The sequence below is a fragment of the Vombatus ursinus genome, unplaced genomic scaffold (genome assembly GCF_900497805.2).
Source record: "Vombatus ursinus unplaced genomic scaffold, bare-nosed wombat genome assembly UNPS02014841.1, whole genome shotgun sequence".
NCBI classification, from domain to species: domain Eukaryota; kingdom Metazoa; phylum Chordata; class Mammalia; order Diprotodontia; family Vombatidae; genus Vombatus; species Vombatus ursinus.
This window is the reverse complement of record NW_020954619.1, coordinates 28,373,603-28,392,717: the sequence shown is the minus strand read 5'-3', so window position 1 is coordinate 28,392,717 and position 19,115 is coordinate 28,373,603.

The following is a 19,115-nucleotide window of genomic DNA, read 5'->3' as shown; positions in this document are numbered from 1 at the left end:
ACAAAATATTCTCTTTTTAATTGTTAGATAGATGGAATGAAGGAAGGAAGGAAGGAAGGAAGGAAGGAAGGGAGGAAGTAAGGAAGGAAGGAAGGAAGGAAGGATAGATGGAAGGAAGAAAAGAAGGAAGGACAGACAGATGGAAGGAAAGAAGGAATAAAGGAATCTTTTAGCTGAAGTTCCATATTCTTCAGGAATTTCCTCTCTGCACACCAGGAAATTAAAAATATCTGTATACTCCATAGGTGTTCAGCATCTGAATCCCAATTCTCTGTAGGAGACCTCAACCCAGAGAACTGTGAATTTCTTCCAGGATCCTACTGTCCCTTCCCATTTAGCAGCTTCTTATTCTATCTTTTGAAGGAAAAATAGAAGGTCAAAGGAACCTAATATTCATTATATTCTTCATATCACTTGAGATGTGACATTTTGTGACTCAGTTTCCTCCTCTCTAAAATAAAAAAAAAAGGTTTGACTAGATAACCTATAAGGTCCATTCTAGCCAAAACGAATAATTTAATAATGCAAAAATCATATAACTTTTCCATATCTGTGACCCATTCCAACTTTTCTTGGAGCCCAGTTTGAATGTTCTTCTTTATCATATGGATATTTTCAGCCTGGAGAAAAGAACTAAGGTGTAAATATTGTGTCTCCAAAACTAATTTCAATAATTGATGGAAGATCATTCAGAAGAGAGAACAGCATTTTGGTACTTCAGAAGGCCAGGCCAGAAGCTGTGACACAATTCAGTTCAACCATTTTTAACACAATGAATAAACAAATAAAAAAACCCAAACAAACAAAAAACCTTGAGTAAGTGCTTAGTATATAATATATAATATATATACATACATACATACATACATATATATTATATATATATATGTCAGGAACTATGTTAAAAGCTGGGTAAATAAATATTTGTTGCAAAATATGTTTTAAGAGGAATATGTTTTAAGAGTTACAAGAAACCAAATGTAATTTGAAAACATGCAATTGTCCATTGTTGGAAAAGGGTGTTCTAGGTTAAATGAGTCTACTTACCTGGAAATGTTTGAGAAGAGGCTGAATCTGTCGTCTTTGTAATGAATGCTTTAGAAATGATTGCTCCCTGATTGGGAAATTTAGTGTAGTCATCTTTAGAGGAGCTACCAAGATAAAAAAAAAATAATAATGACATTTTGATAAAAGTATTTATTTTAATCTAACAATTATACTTTATCGACCTACTCATTCATGTGTATGGAAAAATGTGTCATTTTAAAAGTCCTCAAAATATTAATGTGTCATCATACCACTTCTAAGTTGGAAATAACCTAAAATAAGTTTTTAACAACTAAAAAGTACATGCCATGGCTAAGATTGAACATTTCTAAAGTTTGGAACAGTATATTATCAAGTAAGAAATGTAATAAAAATGACTTCAACTTAATGAGCAATTTCATGATAAAAAACAAAGATAGAAGAGAACAATGTATTAACAAATTAGGAAATTAGCTATTATTTGTGGACAGATATTAATGTGAGAGCAAACTATTATTAAAGTACTAGAAAGTTAATTTAAATACAAATATTTTTTCTACTGTATATTAATAACAAAGCAGACAAGGAATTTAATCTTGTTATCATGTTTTAATAGTGTTAATTCATGATTATTCTGTTAAAAGGGATTACACAAATACATACATTACAATATGACTATAATGATAGATTCAAAATTAAGAGGAATTATGTAAAAGTCTAATTTCAAAGTGAAAGTAAAATATTTTTTAAAAAATCACTGAAAACATGAATTTAAGCTGTTGGGCCCTTGGACATGATTATGATGATAAATAAAAACAATTTTTGTAGCTTTGATATCTATTTGCTTGAAAAAAACTTTAATAATAGCTTGCTTCTCCTATAGTTAAAAATATGGATTTCTGGAATGATCAAATTCAATAGAACTTGAAAGATAATCTAGTATAATTTCTTCATTTTGCAGATGAGAAAATTGAAGCAGAGAAAGGTTAAATAACTTGTTCAAGATCAAAAAGCTACTTTGAGGCAGAACTATTAATTTGCATGAAATTCTTTACAAGAGAATTTCTCTAAAGACTAAAATACTTTTGCTAAACTCCATGGTCCTTAAGCATGATTTAATAAATGATTCTTCCTATATGCCTATAATCAGTCCTTATTAGGCTTTAGGCGCCAAACCACATCCATCCAGAATTTGGAGATTAGGTCAAAAATTGTTATCCTCTGAGATTGAAACTAGTGAAAATCACCTTAAGACGGATGATATTAGCAAAGTGCAGTGCTTACTAGTAGGCAACTAGATGGTGTGTACGGAGCATTGGACTTGAAGTTAGAAAGATGATTTCATACCTGGCCTCAGACACTTCGTAGAGCATAACCCTGGATAAATCACTTACCCATCATTTGCCTCAGTTTCCTCATCTGTAAAGTGGCAAAGATAATAGCACCAACCTCCCAGGGTTGTTGTGAAGATAAAATGAGATAGCATTTGTGAAGTGCTTTACAAATCTTAAAACATTATAGAAATGCTAGTTATTATAGGTACTATTACCATGGGACTATGCATTTGAAACTGAAAGGAACCTCAGAGGCTTTCTAGTCTAATCTCCTAATTTTATGAATGAGAGAATTGAGGTTTAGAAAGGTTAATGATTTGTTCAAGATTGCACAAATAGTATACAGGGGAGCTGGGATTTGGACCCATGTCATCTGTGTTCAAATGTAGACTACAGCCATTGTCATCTTACCTAATTAAGCAACCTAAAGACTTCTGAATCTTGTCATATCCCCAGATGCTGCATCTTTAGGATTTCTTGGACTTCTCATATTCTTTTCTAACACACTGATTCCTTGTGAGTGATGAAGGAAGCAAGCATTGACATAGGACACAAGTTAGCTGGGGAAAGATATCAAGTCAAGTAATTTCTACCACAACTGCATCTTCCATGGGATATTATACTATATAAACACTACTTAACACCACCTCCAGAGAGTCCCATGCAAATGCAAACATTCACTTCTTGAGGCCCAAAAGTTTTCCAACTCTAATACTTATTCTTCAAATAGTCAAGGCTCAAAGGCAATCCTTCCATCATCCTCATAATCCGTTGTCAGCCTTTGCCAATTTTCTGTCTCCTTAAATTTCCTGGCTGAATTCTACCTCTAGACAGCTGTGATGATGATGTAATGACTTATAACAGAGTTCACCTTCTCTAAGCTCTGGTGCTTTCCTTGGCTGTCATGCTAAAAACACAAATACAAATTACAATTGTTCTTGCTATAGTGAATTACTTTCTTGTGTTGTAACTAAATCATCCCCTTGTGGTGAACCCCAAGCTTATAAATTCTTTCATATTGAACTACACTGGGCCTTGAATAACATCACAAATTCAATTTCTCAAAATCTTTCTAGCTTGGTAGAATTTACCAGTTTGAACTTCAATATTAGAGCCTTTGGGAGCTCAGAATCACCTACAAAACAAAAGAAGACACCAAAGGAACACATTAGTCAGTCAATGAAAATTTATGAAAGGATTATTTTGTACTAGGATCTGTACTAAAAGTTAGGGATATGAATTCTAATGAGAGAAAACATGCAAATAACTATGTACATACATAATATACAAAATATAAACTAGAAGGTAAACTCAAAAGGAAGTTGGGGGACTAGGGAGGGACAAAAAAAGCCTCTTGAAGAAGGTAAGATTGGAGATATCTTGAAAGAAAATAAAGTAAACCAGGAAATAAAGCATTCTTGGCATGGGAGACAGGGAGCAAAAAGGCATGGAGTCAGGAGATGAAGTGTTGTTCTAGATACTGAAAGTCAGCCAATACAGTTGGACCTTAGCATATACGTAGAGGAGCAATACATAAAAAGTCTACAAAGGAAGTGTAATGAAGATGTCCCTTCACATGTAACATTAGAGTGTCATTATGCGGTTTGAAGGGAGGCAGACTGGGCATCTGTAACTACCTTTCTCCTCACTCTTCTCCCAGAGAGACATTAGTTCCTGCCAGAAAGGGAAGCAAGAGGTTGGGGCCAGAAGTTTGGCCACTCTGTTCTCCTCAGAGAGGTGGGCTACTGAGTTGGAATTATATCTGTTCCCTCAAGTATTATTAGTCTAGGAGAATATGGCTTTCAGGGGGAAAGTTTCAGTGAACTTTTGGTCACTATTCCTTAATGGGAGAGGAGCAATACACCAAACTTTATAGCCAAAGCTTGATTCCTGTCCCAACAAATATCAATTCCACAATGAATACACACAGTAGGTAGCCAAAAACCCATTTATCCCATTTGGAAGCCAAACAGAAATCAGAAAGTATGTATAAGTGAATATATACCAGACAATACAGAATTAAGAAGCTCTCCCATTGGGGCTAAGGTAATTAAGTTCAACCAATAGAGAAAGTGACTTAGATTTCCACCATGGAAAAGTTTCCCAGATTCACTAATGTAGCAAGCTGGGGATACAGACATGATGGAGATTGTCACTTCCTCTCATGCCTGCTTTTTCCCAGAGCCTTTTTTTTTCAGCAGTCTGAAGTAGGTTTGGCATCTTCAATCTTCTCTCTTGAAAGTGGAAGTCAGAAACATTCAAAGCAGTTGCAGGTTCTGAAGAAACTCAGAGCCCTTAAGAGATTCAAACCAGGTCTAATGACTTGAAAAGTCTGAAGCTCTCTACTATCCTGCTTTCATCAATTCCAAATGGTCCCTCAAGCAGATACAGAGGATTGATCTCCACTAATGTGGAGCATCTAATACCAGAGGGCTCTGGGACTCATTTTGCAGTAAGATGGAAGTGTGTTAATGAAGGATTTTAAATAACAAACAGGATTTTATATTGATTTTTGAAGTAATGGTAAACTAATGAAGTTTATTCAATAGTGGGGCTTAGGGAGGACATGACGTGATTAAACCTGTTCTTCAGGAAAGTCATTTAGGTAGCTGAGTGGAGGATGGATTGGAGAGGGGAGAAATCAGTTAAGGGGAGAAACTAAAGGGCTATTGCAACAGTACAAATATAAGGTCATGAGGCCAAGCACCATGAGGCCAATGCTGGGTGAGTGGAGAAAAGAATATGCATAGTTGAGAGGTTGTGAAAATTCATCAGGAAATAGGTAAAATAGATGGTGATTAGTGTCTTTTTTGCACTTAGTATTTAATAGTAGTAGATACTTAATACTAATTAAATTGATACTAGTTTTCATCTGCATGACATTGATGATTTCCTAGTTTCATTGTAATTCATCCTCTTCCCAGTCTGTATTTAAATACTTCTAGATAGAGAGTCCATTTGCTTTATCTTTCTGAAATGAATACATGTCATTAAGTTGCCCACTCCACCTATTAAGTACCAGCTATGTACAAAGTATTGTGCACATGGTCCTCTATACTGAGGAAGAAACAAAATTAAAGAAAATTGGACTTTTTATACTAGATAATAGAACTTACTTGAGTGTCTTTGAACATATCGCCTAACTTTTAGAATAAAATTTACTATGTCAGGTTCAAGAACCTTGAAGTAGTTTCAGGAAAGTGAACCATCAAATGCTTTTGATCTATAACTACTCCCCAAGCAATAAGAGTGACAGGACTTTTGATGCTGTTGTTTTTAGATGTGTTCATATGAGATCTGTCCACCAATATATCAGTATTAGCTTCTGATTGGTTGCTAAAAGAGTGAAGTAGAATGGGAAAATGAGGAAAGAGACCAAGGGATAAATCAATTTTGTAATGTGTCTGGAGGGTAGGTAGTGAGACTGAGGAAAGGCATCTGGGAGCAGCACCCCTTCTCCCCTGCCAGGTAATTCTGTGAGTTATCTTGAGTTATTGGCCCACTGGGGAGAGTAGATTCTAGGGCTAGGTAGAGAATATCTCCTGCTTTAATACCTGAACAAAGAGGTTGTTCATTCCTGAATTTAAGTGCCAAACACTCTTGCAGTGGTGTCTGCACCAGGAGACAGCTATAATGGAGCCCTGACAAATATGTAGTAAGCTCTATCTAAAAAGCCTCTGCACCAGAAAAAGAACAGTCTTGGGAAAAGCCCAAAGAGTCTAGAACTGGCTATAAGTGTAAGTAGTGACAGGTCATGAAGTACTTATGAGTGTGTGTGTGAATGGATCTTGTCACAAAAAGTGGGTGCTGAAAGAATTACATTTAAACTTGCTTTAAGAAAACTTCCTGAACATTAAAGGGAAAAGAGTTTGTTATGGGGGAGGGAGATTCCTCCTCTTCTTTCAATGTCTTCAAGTAGGAGCCAGAGCATCACTTTTTCAGATGCAATGTAATATGACCTGTAAGGCCCTGTATTTTTCTGATATTTTGTGATTTTGTTAAATGTACAAGAGGAAAATCCCTGTCTTCAAGCTTACAATTTGGTGAGAACATCACGGATCACATAATGTAAACTCTCATTTTATTGATGAGGAAACTAAGGCCCATAGAAGTTAGGAGACATGTTCAAAGACACACAAGCAGTGTGTCAGAAGAAAGATTTGTATCTAGGTCCTAAAATTCAAGGCAGTGCTCACTCCTCATATTATTACTATGCAGAGGAGAATATGGTTAATCTATAAAAGTGGTATAAAGTTTTATGACAGTTCTGAGCAGAGAGATAATTTCTACCTGGTAGGATCAGGGAAAACCATTTAGAGAAAATGGGATTTGACCTCAGTGTGGGTGGTAATGGGGACAGTGGAATATTGTAAGCAAAGAAACAGAGTGGGAAAAGCATGGGATGTAACCATGGGAAAGTTGAGCAGTTCAGTTAAGGTGTAGCATAGAAGATATGAAGCAGAGTCAAGTGAAGTTTAAGGCTGGCCTGCCCACATTCATACTGCTTCAAGTTTGCAATGTCAAACCTCATTTTCTCTGTCCATTTAAAAAAATTCTCTCCTCAAGGTGATGATTATCACTATAATCACTATTTAAGTAAATCATTTTAATAAAAATATTCCTTCCCTTTTTAAAAAGATCTTAGGTCTTTCTGACTCAGGTCTCCCTACATTTCATTCTACTCTCTACTCAGCTGCCAAAATGGTCTTCTTAAAGTTCAGATCTGATCATGTCACCCTGATACCCAATACATTTCAAAGGATTCTTATTGCCTCCAGGATCAAATATAAAATCTTCCGTTGGTATTTTAAGTTCCTTCTTACCTCTCCAGTCTTCTTATATTTTTCTCCCATCCAGATATTGGACTTCTTTCTATCCCCCTCAAATGACAATCCCATTTCCTGTGCCTTATCATTGGCTGTCCTCTATAACTGAAATACTCTGTATCTTCACCTCTACCTACTGGTTTCTATTACTTTCTTTAAAATTAGGTTCACATCTCACTTTACCAAGGCTAACCCTTTTACTTCCTACCTGGAAAAATAATAAATTCATGTGTATCCCCCCGGAAGACCTTGATCTACTAGGGGTACAACAGTACCTGAGAAAGAGGAAGATTTAAAAAAGGATATAGGCTGTATCCTAAGACACACTTTATGTCTTTCATGTTTCTTTTCCTTTACTGGATTAACAAAGTGCTGAAAGGTTTTTTCCCTTACTCCTTCTCCACTTGCTCAATGCTTCAGTTGCCTTTCTGTTTCTCAGACCGACTTTGGCATATGGAAAAAGGTTGACCTCCTACAAGGAAGGGCAGGAGCTACTACAGCAAGTGATATCAGTACAAAGGAGCCCTGGGAACAACTCATGTTTGATTTACTTCCCTCAGCTCTATGTGACATTTGCCAGACTCTAAAACCTTATCCACAGGAGAAAAGACATTTCATGTTGCATCTTGTCTAAGATGAGAATTTCTTTAGTGCTACCCATATGACTAAGGGGAGTGACTTTCCTCGGCATTTGGAATAAAATTGCGATTCCTAACATCTGCAATCCCTCATCCCTATCAATATTCCATCTACCTTGTTGTTTATGAAATGACTGCCAGTGCTTTGTTTCTGAGCTCTCCTGTCTTTCCCTAAGTCCAGTCTTACACCTGTTTTTCTCATTCTCCAAAAGCTCATAGTAATTTCTATCACTGATTTGAAATTTAACATTTCCCCCAACCGTATTTCAAATCCATTCAGAAAGCCTATTGTTCCTAATAGCAGTTGTAGCCAGTCTGAATGTTTATTATACCCTAAGACTTTAGAGATCCCTGATTTTATCAGGATGTGTAATCCCTTTACACCTACAACCTACTTCCCTCAACTCTATAATTTAATATACAGTGTGAGAATGTTGTTGTAACCATGAAATTCATCAACCTGTGACCTACTATATGATGAGAACTTCTTATTTTAGCTGAACTCATTCTTAAACAATAGAGACACAATCTACCACCAAGCCCATATACTTATAAGAATAAATACCACAAATTTTCCTGTCTAGAATGACAGGCCCTTCCACTCACTTGCCAGTGAACCAAGCAGAATGACTAGATTTTTAATGACTTTATACTTCTGCATCCTCACAACATATTATAAGATAAAATTTGATTTCAGATTCTAACTACTGTCCTAAGTACTTATAAATAGAAGACTTTCAAAATTATATAATGTAGGTATGGATTATACTGTCCGTTTTAGGGGGAAAGAAACACAATCTGGTAGGTAGGCATAGATGATGCTTTTTAAATTATAATCATTATTATATGATAATAGCAGTGACAATTACATTCACAGAATTCTTAATATTTACTGTGATAGTTTCATAAGGCAACATGATAAGCACTCTATCAGGAAGATCAATCATGACTAGAGTTTGTTTTAATATGAAAAGAAAAATTTGAAATTATTGCTCCAACTCATTTTCTTATAATACTTCTCATTAACACAGTATTTTCTGGGTGGCAAAGCACTTTTCTTATGATAATCCCATGAGCTAAGTATTATTATTGCCTTCATTTCATAGATTAGGAAATTGAGGGTCAAAGATGAGGTATGACCCATGGAAACATTGTTAAATATCAGATCCAGAACTCACAGCCAGGTCTTTGGACCCCAGAACCAATCTTCTTTCCATGACACCATATTGTCTCTCGATAGCTATAGGACCTTGGAAACATAACTAAACAGGATAACTTGAGTTGAATAAAGCCAAAATGAGTGGCTTTCCTTCTAGCAAATGAGCATTTTTCTTCTGGCAATCATTTTCCCAAGTCACTGAGAGTTTTACTCTCATGAGTAAAGGACAAATTGTGACAGCTTTAGGTTCCATGTCTGCCAACTCTTGGCCTGGGTTTGACTATCTTGAAGAGTTCTAGCACTACTCTCTCTCCCTAGCAATGTACCCAAATAGGATTTTTCTTTTTGAGGAAACAATATTGTGGCAATTAGTTGCAGGTGGAAAAGAGATCCTCAAGGCAACTACCCACTGTCTACAGGTACTTCTAAACTATTCTTTGGAGTATTGAAACTTGTCTGTTGTCCTGAAGCAAGTCAGAAATGAAACACCTGTTCCTATATTCCAAAGTAATATTCAGTACTTTTATGGAGCTTTCAATTATTTTACAAACCAGTCAAGCTTTTTTTAGTTTTATATTTTTGGAACTTCCCCCAAAGGCTAACATCAAAAAATTCTGCATCCACTAATTGCTGTTTTGTTGATTCTCTTAATTGTACATTTAGGATAAAATTCAACTGTTTTCTGACTGTAGCAGAGCCTTGTATGGGAAGATTACTGGTGGCCAAGCATTAGCATTGTGTGTTATCTGAACCCTACCACTAAACACTAACTCTGCTATTATTCCAAATTTATATTTCCTTTCTTTCTGATCTCTAAGGTTTGGCTTCATCAAAGTTTTCCAATTAAAATATTAGTACCTTTAGGAGATATCAAACCTTGTCAGCTATTGTCTAAGTGGATAACTAGCTGAGACTAAGGCTGTATACAAATAGTGTACAAGGTACATTTATTATTTATGGGGAAAGGGAAGCAATAAGAGGGCAAAGTTGTGCACATCATAAATAGACTGGTATAATGGGGGGGGGGGAATCAATTCAGTAGGAAGAAATTATCATGGTTTGAGTATCCTGTCCACCATACTGATTATAGATTTGGACAAATCACAAAACCTTTCTAGACCCCAGTTATTTAATCTGTAAAATGACGACAATGACATGATTCCTTCCTAAAGTAGAAAGAAAATAGTAAGTTGATGTTTTCCATTATTAATAGCTACTGTGATATTGTGCCAGAAACATCAGGCTTAGAATTGAAAGACCTGGGTTTGATATTTACCTTTGGGACTTATTAACCTCATCTATTAAAGGGGAGTATTATTTTTGCCCTGGATACCTCATAGTTTTGAGGAGCAAATGAAATGTCTTATAAAGATGTCATATTTTATATGTTGCTCTTTAAAGACAAAACACCATTATGAATATCTCATCACCAAAATTTTGGTCATCTAGTGTTGCATTTTTGAGCCCAAACAATGCATGGATACTAATGTTTCAGATCACAGTCCTACTATGACATAGAAGATGATTCGTAATTTCTGTGACTGAAAAAATTATCATCACCAGGAAGTCCCTCTATAGATGCTGAGAAATTGCCAGTAATACTTATATTTATATAGCACTGTTTTTCTTTTTTTGTAATGCTTTCAGTCATCTCATTTGATCCTTGCACAGACCTGTAGTTTTGGATCCTTGAAATATCCAAGTTTTATTCTAATTCTGTGTGTTGCTTTATCCTTCATAGTGCTAATATTAGTGAATGGCACTAAAATCCTATTTACCACTGACATCCAGTGCCTACAACCTGTAGAATGTAAGCTCCCTGAGATAAGAAAAAAAAATTTCCTTTCTATCCCTTACATCTAATATCATGTACAGAGCTGTGGAATTACCTGACTTAAGCTAGTTCTTTGGTAGTGTAAGTCCAATATTAGAGTGAAATGAGACACTTGTCAGTCATTCAACAGTCAACAAAAGACTTCCTTACTTGTGTCAAGGAAGGATATTCAACAAGAATATGCAGCAAAGGCAATATGAATTTATTCAGGTGAGGGCAACTCCCTTGACTTTGAGTTGCCCATGGTGGTCAGCCAACAAAGCATCAGAGAGAGGCTAAATCTCTTCATGGCATTTTTGAGCAGATGGGCATGAAGTTATAACACATCTCAAGTGGTTAGTCCCTTGAGCCAATTAAGTCTCAAGAAAAGTTTCAATAATTTTGGAGTCAAATAATTAGCCCATTCCATGTGATGCTTCTACCATGCCTGGCATATAGTAGATACTTAAAAATGCTTGTTAAGCTGAAGCAAAACATTATATGTAGATTTACTGTCAAAGAAGATGGTTTTAGCTTAATTGTAATGTTATAGCTACTCTATTACTGGCTTCACCTAAGATAACCAAAATTTCCCAACATTACAACTACTAGTATTACTACAACAATGACAATGACTAAGCATAAGAATAACAACATGAAGGTGACTTTGGATTCTCAAAGGCATTGGTGGTATATTGAAGCTGTAGAAATCTCTTCAATGCTGAGGAAAGACTTTGAGTATGATTATGGCAATAGACTATTTGTTTACTGAGGAAAAGCTTAGCTTAGTGTAAACAAGCCTATAACTAGTAGGCTGCCCACTAGATGATAAATTCTTTTGTAATGATAACCAATAAAAAAAAATTAAGATGCAGTATGACTTCCAGTCAGGTTTACACCTAATATTAATGTTAGGCTGGTAGAAAAAAATGGGCAAAAAGTACTAAGAATCAGTTTGTTTAAACTATCTATAAACTTTGTCTTCGCTGTTGGTGCTCTAAATGTGAGATATTTAACTAATATCAAATGAATGCATGTGCTATCAGATTGGCATGATTGGTATGAATCATACCAATTTTGACATTCTTACTAATTCACTAGAAGTGAAACAAAAAAGTTTTTTAAAAAAGTAGCCATATGGAAGAATAACTAGTGAGTACTCCATGGAAAGGCAAATAAAAAAGTTGATGGTGTTTGGCTGTATTATGACATCAGAAATATCAAGAAACAACATTCTGGACTAATTAGTCATTTTGTGTTGCAGTGTTCATGGTAAATATTTGCAAAAACAATAATGACACCCACCATGAAAGTAATTAAAACATAAAATAAATTGTGTCTCAGAGAATTAATATGCAAACAAATTCTATGAAGAATATAATATGATCTTTCACATTAATTCAATATATATTGATACTTGGTGACTTCATTGCAAAATAAGGAATCTGTGAGACTGAAAAGAAATATGTTAGAAAACATGGCTCAAGAAGAAGAAATGGGAGATTCTAAAGATGTGTAGTCTGTATAGAAGTTCAGGCGCATATATAGCAAATATATTCTGTGACAAAAAGAATCAATAGGCACTAGAAATGGTGATTACGCCATAACATCACACATACATATTCAGAAAAATTAAATTAATTATATTTCTCAACATAGAGAAATGTGTTTTGTATTAAATATTACAAGTGTGATTCTTTAGCACCTATGATTTGATTTAATTTATCTGGATAAATAAAGCATATATTAAGCACTCACTCAGGTACCATGCTAAGGCCTGGAGATACAAATACAAGAAAAAAATATATATTTCTTATTCTCAAAGAGCTTACATTCTAGTAAGGGAAGACAAAATATAAAGGGGACCTAGAAACCAGAACAGAGTTTTTGGAAGGGAAAGGGAGTACCCATACAAGGGCAAGGTTGCTAGTGAGGATGTAGAGCAGTGTAGGAAGTGAGTTGAACTAGGAATGAATGAGTATGTTTAAGCCCTTCATAAATTGGTGATGAAAGCCAGGAACTGACTCTTAACACAGAAGGAGTGCAGACCTCTGAGCTGAGCCATCCCATGGTGGATATTTTAAATATATTATTGTAATAACATATAAAATAAAGTTTTAACAGTATTCATGATTTAAAAGCAGTCTTACACAAATTTGTTGTTTTCAAGAATATGTATACTTTTCCATGTTGAAGACATGAGAAATCATTATTTAAAAGTTGAACCTAAATGATCTACAACCTCAGCTTTCCATTGTCTTTTTATTTTGAAAATGTGCTTAAATCAAAAGGAAAAACAACATCCAAATCCCTGTATATGTACAAAAGTCAATGTGTGTGTGTATGAATGTGCGTGTGTGTGTGTGAAATTTCATTTATATTTCGGCTGTATTGCTTTTTTGTCATTCCATTCCATTTTATTAATCAGACCTCCTTGAGTTTGGTTGGTAAGATTCATAACCCTAGTACCCAACAAATAGACATAGCTCTGGCTTTGTGTTTCCACCCCCAGCTCCCTATTACCTACAGGATCAAATATAAAGTCTTCTATTTAGCATTTAAAGCCCTTCACAAACTAGCCCTTTCTTATCTTTCTAGTCTTCTAAAATTTTGCTCCATATTCCCTTAAGTTTAGTTTTACTGGCCTTTCAGTTCCTTGTGCATCCCTCTCTCATTTCCATGTGTTTGCACTGGCTGTCATCCATTCCCAGAATGTTGTCTCTTCTCACCTACACATCTTAGCATCCATTCAAGACTCAGTTAAAATGGAGCCTTCTATGTGGGACTTTCCCCAGTACCCTAACTGCTAGTACCTTCCTTTTTTTTTTTTTTTTGAAGATTGTTTTCCATACTAGGTGTATCTTGTATGTACATATGCTTATTTTCATATTGTTTCCCCTATGAGAAAGGTAAACTTCTTGGATTCCAGGGCTTTTTAAATTTTACCTCTCTTTCGTATGCCCAAAGTATAGCAAAGTGCCTAACATGTGGTAAGGCCTTTAACAATTCTTGTTGAGCGATGGTTTTACATGTCCTTCGTAAAGAGAGATATAGACTTGAAAATTTTTCAGTATTTCTTTCATCTTGATTATTTTGACTTGGGGCTAATAGTTCATGGGATCCTAAATTCAGAAATAGAAGGGACCTCAGAATCCATTTAAGTCTAACTCCTCCATGCTGCCATGGAGAAAACTGAGGTTCTGAGAGGTTAAGTGACCTGTCTGAGATCACATAACTAGTAAATGACAAAGGAGGGATTTGAACTCAGGTCAATTGATTTCAGTACCAGTGTTCTTTCCACTGTAATATGTTCCTTTTAAAAAAATCTGCACTATCAGGTTTATCATCTTCCCATAGACTCTTTGAAATAAGTCATTATGATTGAATTCAACATCTTTATTGAGAATGTACTTGATCAAATTTCAAGAGGCCATAAGTCATGTGACAAGATGGTCCTGGATATTTTTCTTCCTTATTCAATAAGATCCTATGAACCTATTTGCCATTTCTTTGAGAGTAGATAAATTAGCTTTTCCTTTCTCCAAGAATATTCAAGCTTCAGCTGACCTTTGGATTTTACTAACCAAAGGAGAATTAAGAAAACTAAAGATAAAAAAATTACTGCTAATTTGAAGATTTTTAATCTCTTTTTTTGTAAAAGAATATCAAGGTTTTATTGAATGTGCAATGACAAATAAGCCTGGAAAATACATTCATCTATTACACTCAAATACTTAGCAGTAACAATAGCTTGGATGTATATGATGGCAATTGCATCTCTAGCACTTAGAATAGTGCCTTAAAGGTATTTAATTTAATTTAATAATTTTTATTAACCATTGACTATTGGTTTATAAGGGGCAGCTAGATGACACCATAGAGAGCTGGCCCTGGAGTCAGGAAGACCTGACTTCAAATCCAGTCTTAGACACTTAGTAGCTGTGTGACCCAAGACAAGTCACTTAAACATGCTTACTTCATTTCCTCACTGTTAAATGAGCTGGAGATTATCTGCAAATAGGGTCACAGAGAGTTAGAAACAAATTGAATGACTAAACAACAACAATTAGTTTATAAAGTGTTATCCTCACAACAACCTGGTGAGATGAGCAGTACAAGTAAGGTTTTCCCTGTTTTGCAAATGAGGAGTCTGAGGCTCTGAGAAATAAAGTGACTTGACCATAGTCACATAGCTGACAAATATGAGAGTCAGGACTCAAATAGAAACCTTGTCATTGTTAAATTCAAAGATCATTCTTCTTCACCATGCTACTTTGTTGTCTACTCCCAAAATGATCCTAGTGATTAATTCATATACTTTATTGATGATTTCTTTTGGTTATACACTCTCAATATACTTTACTGCTTCCTTCAATAGGAAATGAATCATTTGGAAGATAGGGTCATACATGATAGATTTGCTTCAAGTAAATTTATGCTTTCATTTCACAGATCCCTTAAGGAAGGTCAAATGGTTCACTTAATGCAAAAGGGGGGCTACCTACTGATATATTAGATGATGAGTGGTTCATTGAAATGTATCTCGGGTTTCAAAAAAAGTCAGATTACTTCATTCTTTTTGCTTAGGAGTGAGTCTACAGTGAGCTGTACATTGTATGTGCTATGTGGGGTTTAAAAAGCAATGGTCCTGTGTTCAGAATCAATGAGTGCAGAAACATAGCGTACCTCCAAAGAACATCTACCAAATCTCCAGTGTAAACCTGTTCTTCAGTAGTCACTGAGACAATTGAATAATGTTGGCTCTAAGGGCTGTCAGTTCCAAAAATTCAGAGCAGGCATGCCATGCATGTAGATGAGGCCAACTTTGAAACAACTGGCTTTCAGTTTATGACCCACAAAGCTATCCTGAAAGATGTCATAAAGAACGCTAAAGAATAAATCTATATGGTAGCAAACTGAACAGTCACTTCAGTGGGGAAACAAACCAGTTAATGGTACAGTAGAAACAACAAAAGGCCTAAGAATACTCAGTACTTGACTGTTATGTTGTTTCACTTTTCACCCACTTTTTGATCAATGTGTAAAATAGTGCCAACATTGGAGTTCAGTTAAATGTGCCTAAATATATGATCTCACTCTTGAATGATTGAGGAAAAGCAAGTGTAGGAAGTAGGTGCACCATTTGTCAGAAATTATGCTGAAGACAGGAACAGATTTGTTTTAAATTACTCTCCTTTCATACTAGTCCACTCAAACCATGTTGAAATTATTGCCCTTCCCCAGGGGAAACCACAGGTGATTCAAGCTTCCCCTGGCAGTGCTAAGATTTCATTACTTCTGACTGTATGGCTTTGCCTCCTTTCTTTGCCCTAGAAAGACTCCACCAACAAAATCATTTTTAAGATATAAACACAATAAGGGTCAGTAGGGGCAGAGACAAGATAGCAGATTAAAGTCAAACCAGTTAAACTCTTTCAACATTTCCCTGTAAACAACTTAAAAATAATGCCTCAAATAAAATTTGGGAGTGGCAGAGTCAAAAAAAAAAAAAAAGGTCAGGGTGAGATTTTGCCAGCCTAAGAAAACTGAGGAGGTCAGTAAGAGAAGTTTGTAACAATGAGGTGGAAATCTGTGTGGAGTCCATGCATACAGGGCCAGCAACAGTGGCTACATCAGCTGTACCAGCAACAACTTTGGGAACTCTCAGCCCAGAGATGGTAAGGGAGTTGGATGGCTGATCTGAAAGAGATTATAGGAAATCCTTTGATAGTACTGTGTCCAGCTGGCACTGATTGACAATTCTATGGTCCATGTGCAGTTCTGGATTGCAGTTTCAGGAAATATTCCTGGATAAAGACCAGAGCACAGACCAGAAGAGTGGTAATCACACCTCTCCCAAGATCACACCACCTTGGAAGCACTGAAAACTTCCAAAACCCCAGAATTATCTTTCAAAACAGAAGCATGAAAAAGCCTAAAACTTGGGAAAATGTCTCCTCATTTTATGATGACCAGAGTCTATCTTCACTATAAAGTTCAAAGTCATGAAATAGTTTGGAAAAATGAATAAACAATAAAAAGAATTTAAGCATAAACAGCTACTATAATGGCAGGGAAGATGAAGACATAAACTCAGAAAAAGACAACAATGTGAAAAGAACTTTAAATAAACCCTCAAAGAAAGATGCTAATTGGATCTAAGTCCAACAAGAATTCTTGGGAATGTTAAAGAAGGTGATAAGAATAGTAGAGGAAAAACTGGGAAAATAAATGAAAGTGATGCAAGAAAAAATATGAAAAAAAGAATTACCTGCTTGAAAAGGAGGCACAAAAATTCACTGAAGAAAAGAACTCTAAAAAAGATGGCCGAATGGAAAAAGAGGTACAAAATCTCACTGAAGAAAGTAATCCATTAAGAATTAGATGGACAAGAGGAGGCCAATGACTCCTTGACACTTCAAGAAATAATAAAACAAGTCAAAAGAATGGGAAAAATAGAAGACATTGTGAAATATCTAATAGGAAAAAACAACTAACCTGGAAAATAGATCTAGAGGAGATAATTTAAGAATCGTTGGACAACCTGAAAGCCATGATCAAAGAAAGAACTTAGACGTCATATTTCAAGAAATTATCAAGGAAAATTTCCCTAATATCTCAGACACAGAGGGTAAAATAAAAATTGAAAGAATTCACTCTTCACATCCTGAAAGGGATTCCAAAATTAAAATTCCCAGGAATAGTAGAACCAAATCCCAGAGCTCTCAGGTCCGAAAGGGAATACTTCAACCAGTCAGAAAGAAACAATTCCAGTAGTATTGAGCCACAGTCAGGATTACACAAGATTTAGTTGCTTGTACATTAAAGGAGTAGAGGGCTTATAATATGATATTCTGGGAGGCGAAGGAACTAGGATTACAACCAAGAATCACCTATACAACAAAACTGAGTATAATCCTTTGGGGGGGGGAAATAGACATTTAATGAAATAGAGGATTTTCAGGCATTCCTGATGAAAAGATAGGAGCTGAATAGAAAATTATATTTTCAAATACAAGAAAACTCAAGAGAAGCATAAAAAGGTAAACAGGAAAGAGAAATCATAAGTGATTCAATAAGGTTAAACCATTTACAGTACTACATTGGAAAATAATACGTGTACCTCCTAAAACCTTTCTCATTATTAGAGTGGTCACATAGACATAGGGCATGGATGTAAGGCAACTACATCGGAATTATCTCATGGGATAAGAAAGGGAGATGCACTAGAAGAAGCTTGAATAGAGAGGAAGATTGAGGAAATTTTTCTCATATAAAAGTGCCATGCAAAGAAGAGCTTTTACAGTATGGGAGAAAATAAAGAGGTGGTAGGCAAAGCTCAAACTTCACACTCATTGGAATTGGCTCAAAGAGGGAAATATATATACACACACACATATATTATATATATGCATTCATGTATGTATGTATATATGTGTGTATATACACATGTATATATACACACACAAAGTTGTGTATAAAAATGCAATTTAAGCAATAAGGAAATAAGAGGGGGAGGAGATAAGAGAAAGGCAATGGGGATGATAAAAGAGAAGACAAATTTTTGTAATAGTATTTAATTTTCTTCCCCATTACATGACAAGACAATTTTTGGCATTCATTATTAAGAGACTTTGAATTCCAAATTTTTCTCCCTACTTCCCTCTTCTCCCCACTTCTGAAAATGGTATGGAATTTGATATAGGTTATACATGTGCTATCATGTAAAACGTATTTCCATATTAGTCACAGTTGTGAAAGAAGAAACAGATCAAAAGAAAAAAACAATAAAGTAAGTGAAAAAATAGGTTTCAGTTTGCATTCACAGTCCAATAGTTCCTTATCTGGATGTGGATAACATTTTCCTTCATGATTCCTTTGTACTTGTCTTAGATCATTGTGTTGCTGAGAAGAGCTGAGTCATCTATAGTTGATCATCATACAATGTTGCTGATACTGTGTACAATGTTTTTCTGGTTCTGCTCATTTCACTTTGCATCAGTTTGTATAAGGTTTTCCAGGTTTTTTTCTGAAATCTCACTTATTGCACAATAGAATTCAATTACATTCATATACCACAGCTTGTTCAGGCATTCCCCAATTGATTGGCATCCCTTCAGTTTCCAATATTTTGCCACCCAAAAAGAGCTGGTATAAATATTTTTGCATATAGAGGTTTTCTTCCCTTTTTTGATCTCTTTGAGATGCAGAACTATTAATGTTATTGCTGGATCAAAGGGCATGCACAGTTTGGTTGCCCTTTGGAAATAGTTCCAAATTGCTCTCCAGAATGGTTGGATTAGTTTGCAACTCCACCAA